Below are 6341 nucleotides of genomic sequence, written 5' to 3'. Positions count from 1 at the left end.
GACAATTTAGCATACAATTCCTTTTCTCTCAAGATTTGCAAGACAATCCGAAGGTGTTCCTCATGTTCCTCAAGAGTCTTAGAATAAATAAGAATGTTATCTATAAAAACAACCACAAATTGATCTAAAAAGGGATGAAAAATCCTATTCATATAATCCATAAATATTGCAAGAGCATTGGTCACACCAAAAGGCATCACTTGATATTTATACCTAGTTCTGAAAGTAGTTTTTTGTATGTCTTCTACTTTTACTCTAATTTAATGATATCCTGACCTTAAATCTATCATAGAAAATACAGAGGCTCCTCTCAATTGGTCCATCAAGTCATATATTCTAGGAAGAGGATATTTATTCTCTATGGTGAATTTATTTAATTGACGGTAATCTACGCACAACCTAAAACTTCCATATTTCTTTTTAACTAACAAAATCGGAGCTCCCCAAGGTGACACACTAGGATGAATGAACTGTTTTTCAAGTAACTCTTCTAATTATTTCTTCAATTATGCTAATTCAAAGGGTGACATCCTATATAGTGCCATAGAGATTGGTCCAACTCCAGGCATCAGATCTATGGAAAATTCAATTTCTCTGTTAGGTGGTAAACCAGGAATATCATTGGGAAAGACTTCAGGAAAATTTTGAACAACTGCTATATTTTTCAACTCAACTTCCTCTTTTATTTCCATAGAAGATAATAACAAGTACCTTTGAATTTCATTTCTTAAAGGCTCACTTTTTGAATTGGTAGGTGATTTTAGAAGATTCTCAGAGTTTGGAAATATCACTGATTTCTTAGCACAATTCAAAAGGACTTGATTGGAAGATAACCATTCCATACCTAAGATTACATCTAATTGAGATAAAGGTAGAAATATTAAATTTACAAGGAATTTTCTATCCTCAATGAACAGTGGACAATCTAAACAAACTTTATTGGTAATTACCGAGTCATTTGTGGGAGTTGAAATGACTAAACTAGTTTTTAGAAAGGAGGTCGACATAATAAGATGTTGAACACAATAATTGGAAATGAATGAGTGAGTTGCACCTGAGTCATACAATACATTTAAAGTTTTTCCTTTAATAAAACACATACCTTGAATTAGATCATGGTTTTCAGCAGCTTCAGCTCTTGTCATGGTGTATACTCTTCCTGTTGTGGTAGGTCTTGTCTTGGTTGCACTTGGATTGAAATGTGACTTTTGTTATCCACACTCAGAGAATAGGTGACCAGGTTTCCCACACTTGAAACAGATTGGTCCCTTAAGGTAACAATCTTTAGCATGATGACCTTGTCCGCATTTAAAGCATCTAATATGATCATATACAGGTCTATTAGAATTTCCTGATGAAGATTGGTTGGATTGGGTCCTCCATTGTGGGCGATTGTAAGGTTTTCCCTCATTGCGTTTATTTTTATTTGTTTGGGGTCCAAAATACTTTGGTTTGATATTTTGGTTGTTCTCAAAATCTTCCAAAAATCTACACTTGTGAATAAGCGTAGGAAAATCAGCAATTTCTAGTATTCCTACTGCTTTTCTCAATTCATCTCTAAGTCCATTTTCAAATTTTATACACTTCATCCTTTCCTCTGGGTGATAAAAGAAAGTAGAGTATTTTCCTAACTCTTCAAACTTGGAAGCATATTCCCCTACTGTCATACTTCCTTGCTTCAACTGCATAAATTTTATTTCTTTTGCTCTCCTCACATCATTAGGGAAATATTTTTCTAAAAGCTTTGTTCTAAATATATCCCGGGTAATAACTATTCTTCCTCCTTTAAGTAATCTCCTAGTACCATCCCACCAATATTCAGCTTCTCCTATTAACATAAATACAACACAATTCACCTTTTGGTTGTCAGCACAGTTCATAACTCGAAATATTTTTTCTATCTCCTTAATCCATAACTCAGCTTTTTCTAGATCATATCCTCCAAAAAATGGTGGGGGTTTGTTTCTCCTAAATTCAGCAAAACCTTGTGATTCAGGGTTTCCTTCAGGTCTTTGATTCCTCATTAGAGTAGCAGCCATGTCTCGGATAGCTTGCATTGCTTCAGTTAATTCATTGTTCCTCCTAATGTTTGCCATCTGGAATTGTATGAGTTAGAGAATTTCACAGATCTTGCATGAAACGTCGCTCTGATACCATCTAATGTGACGTTAAAAAAATTAAATTTTCTATTTATTTAATTATTATTATTATTTCTTACAATACACTTATAAAATTTAAAGGCAAAATCATACTTAAAGTATTCTCATATATATATATATATATATATATATATATATATATATATATATATATATATACATGTGTGTGTGTGTGTATTTACAATACTGTATGCATCCTATATCTACATTGTTTAGTACATTTTATATTTCCTACACTAGAAGAGGAAGAAGTGTTATTTATTTACAGTTTCCCCCTCATATACGGTTTATCAAACAGGTGGAGGGAAGAGGTTATGGATAGGATTCACTTGGACTGTTGGAGGTAAATAAAAGGTAATTCCGATTTGTCCTTCGATGACAATCGACGCGTTTGGAGTAGAGAGAAAAGTAATGGTACAGTTTCTTGTTCCCTGAAATGTTACAAAATTATTTACTGCGTTGGTTTGTCATGCATTTCTCGGGAAAACAGCCATAACGTCAATGAAGAAGGGATCAGGCATGTTGGGAGCAACCATCTATGATAAGGTTATAAAATTTTGTTTTTCACACACAATAAAAAATGGGGAAGTGAGACAAATATCACAAAAAAATACAACATATCATAATAAAATGAAATGAAATGAAAATTCTCCTAAATCCATAAAACTGAATTTTATCATACTTTATAAAGATATTGATTAATTTTGTAGTGACTAGTCAAGATAAATGAGCTCATGGCCAACAAAGTAACTCAAGAACATCTCATCTTGAGTAATACTAACTCGTTTATATCCCCAAGGTCATACCTCCAACTACAATAGTCAAATCTTTATTTATCATAAATTTTATTTGAATATTAAACCATATAATTATATAAATAAATAGATAGAATCAATGAATAGTTAAATAAATATAAATAAATAGAAAGGACCAATACAGAATTGGAGATAAATATAAATAAGTAAATGAGAATAAATATAAATTGAATAAATAGGACCAGTACATAACTGAAGATGAATATAATTAAATAAATAAATAGGAACGAGAACTAAATATAAATTAGAATGAGCTTAGGGGCACCTCACTTAAAGGTAAAAATAAAATAAAATTATGAGGAGATAAGAAAAATTAAAAGTCAAAAGATAGAATGATAAATGTCTCGTTCCCTTACCTTAGAGATTGAAAAAAGTCTAAATAAATGCACGATTCAACTCTTATTTCTCCTTGGAGTCTCACTGTTTCGTTTCCCTTTTTCTGATTTGCCTCTCTAACTCTCAGATCTCTCTTTTTTTTTCTCCTTCCTTTGCTTCATATGGCTTTCAGTGAACCAGCTCTATATATATAGAGGCTTGAACATTAAATTCATCTAATCTTTGCAGAGATTTGCAATACAAGAATGGAATATCATTAATTGAAACTCTATCTCTTCCTGAACAATGTACTTGCACCATTTATTCCAAGATAAACTTGTATTATACTTGTAAACGTAATTCCATTATAATGTTTATCTGATATTATATATATATATATATATATAAATGATTGTACGTGATATTTAAATATATGTACGTAATATTTATATATATATATATATATATATATATATTTATATTTATATTTATGACTGCAAAATTATCATAACTATTTAACTTTTTTTTTTGCATACTGAAAATATTGTGGTATAAATTTTGAGATGTTACACTTTTTCCTCCTCTCTTATAATTGTTTGTCTTGTTCTATATCCACGAAATCCACTCACATCTCTAAGATCTCTTATTACAACCTTTGTACGGTTATATTCAAATGATGTATTATCAATTAGGGGTGAGCAAAATTTTTTAACCGTTTGAACCCGTAAAACTTGAAAAGAAAAAAACGAATTCGAATAGCTATTTTCATATTCGAATTAAATGGATAAACTTATATGGATAAATGTGATTATAAATGGTCGGGTACGAATACCAGATTATTTTTTCATGGATATCTGACCTGACCTGACTCGAAATCAGTACTTACACAATTAAAATTTTTCAAAAATCCTAATTTGCATCGTCCCACTCTTTGTTCTCTTTCTCTTTGCCCTTTTTTGACTCAACAACACCCATAGCCTCCATGCACCCCTTATTTGTCTCGCTTCTTGAAGCGATGGATTTGAGTATTCAAAGGCTTACGAGAGGAGAGTGAGAAATGCCTTTGAGAAGCTTAGAAATTGGAGTCTTGTTAACAAGAGGTGTTGGAGTTGGGATCCTTTCTATGCCTCGAGAAGCATTCATGGTACACCAGGCTTGGATGAGTCTTCCAAGAGTGTGGTTAGGTTTGAGATCGATGTAATCCAACAAGGCTTGTTTGCTGACGGGGCATGTGGTATTTTTCTAGGAAAACAACCACGTTTCGATGCTTTCATGGTCGTAGGTGACAAATCTGCTCTAATCTATGTCGTAGGTGACAAATCTGTTTCAATCTGTGTCGTAGGTGGCGGTGCAATAGCGGTTTGTGCGATGACATGGTGATGGAGAGAAGCGAAAATGGTAGAGAAGATGGAGGAAGCCATGGCTATAAGTTGTGAAAGTTCTGATCTTCCTCCCTCATATTTCTCATTACAAATAACCCACATCCATTCACATTTTTCTGGATCTAAAATAACACGAACCCGCCTTACTCGATATCATAAACAATTAGATATGAATTTCAAATATTAAATTTGGATTGGGGTGGATTGGTCTTGTTGGACCCGAATCCGACCTAACACGACTGTTGCTCAACTCTATCATCAATTGCAATGAATCAAATAATTTTTATGTCTCAAATTTGAATATTTATACTCTTTTTTAATATTTTTATATATTGTTTATTTTTTTCATATGAAAATGTTTGACTCTCAATTTTAAGGATTCAGTCACATCAACCTTTTCATTAGGCAATATTAAAATCTTTTTTTTTTATTCTCTTTGGTCCTTAATTTTTGTTTCATTTAAAGAACTTTTGTTTTTCTAAATCAATTTTCACTATCTCTAAAGAGTTCAACTAGCTTGACATTTGAAAAGTTTTCTTAGACCTCCAAAGTATTTTTCATCTTATAACACCTTTAATTATACAATTATTTTTCTTTGTGTAATTTTACTTAATGGTATATCAAATTATTTCTAAGGCACATTTAATCATTTTTACTTATTTTTAATTTTTTTATTTGTTGTTTATTTTATTATGTAGAGTAGAATTTTAATTGTTTTTAATATATTTATTTTTATTTTCTAACTCATTATCATAACTGTAATTTTTTCATTGTAATTATATAAAGACATTTCATTTATTATAATATAATAATTTATTATCATTGTCATAAATATTATTTATCACCATGTAAAACAAATTGAAGTTTAAAAGATGAACACATCTATGCTAAATTTCAACTATTATCAGTACTATGAGACAATGGATGTATGTAAAAAATTTATGTTTTGAAGCACTAATGCTTCAAATAAAAAAAAAATGTAAGTAATAGCAATAACAAATATAACTGTTCATCAATTTTTATTAACATTTATTTATCAATCATGCTCAAGGTTATAAGATAATTCTACTAGAAATTTGAAACATACAAATGATTGCCTACATTATGGTCTATGTTAATAAACATATTTTGAAGACAAATACAAATAAACGAAACATGTTATATATATATATATATATATATATATATATATATATATATATATATATATATATATATATATATATATATATATATATTGCAATGTACAATCTTCTACGCATAATAACATGAAATAATATATACCAAGGTCTAACATTTTTGTTGAGCAACTAATTTTATAGAATTACATACAAAAATATATGACACATAGGACACAATCAAGCTTACAACAATCATATTCAATATGGCTATGTTCAATAGCTTACTAAATACTTGATTCATATTTATTTAATTGATTTTTTTTAATTGAATCAAATATATTTTTCATTCAAACACCTAAGTTGTCTTCAAAACAATATAATTAATGCTTTTATGGTTTGATTGATTAAAATAAAATTGGAGTTTTCCACAAGTTTAATTTAATTTATTTAAAAAAAAAAACAATGCTTTATTGTTTCAAACACATAGTGTTTAATTGAGTATGACTTGGATTAATCAATCAGGTCATTCAATATTTATATTCTAAAAAT

At 29.8% G+C, this 6341-nt stretch overlaps 1 pseudogene; it reads right to left on the bottom strand.

Moving 5' to 3' along the window:
- Positions 1 to 506: 506 nt before the first annotated feature.
- LOC146884105 (uncharacterized) lies at positions 507 to 1688 on the bottom strand (annotated as a pseudogene).
- Between the last annotated feature and the right edge of the window lie 4653 nt (positions 1689 to 6341).

The sequence above is a fragment of the Vigna unguiculata genome, chromosome 8 (assembly GCF_037176805.1).
Source record: "Vigna unguiculata cultivar grain cowpea cultivar isolate G323 ecotype 2 chromosome 8, ASM3717680v1, whole genome shotgun sequence".
Lineage (NCBI taxonomy): Eukaryota > Viridiplantae > Streptophyta > Magnoliopsida > Fabales > Fabaceae > Vigna > Vigna unguiculata.
Note: the sequence above shows the minus strand (reverse complement) of the source record. Positions and strands in the feature narration are given on the sequence as shown.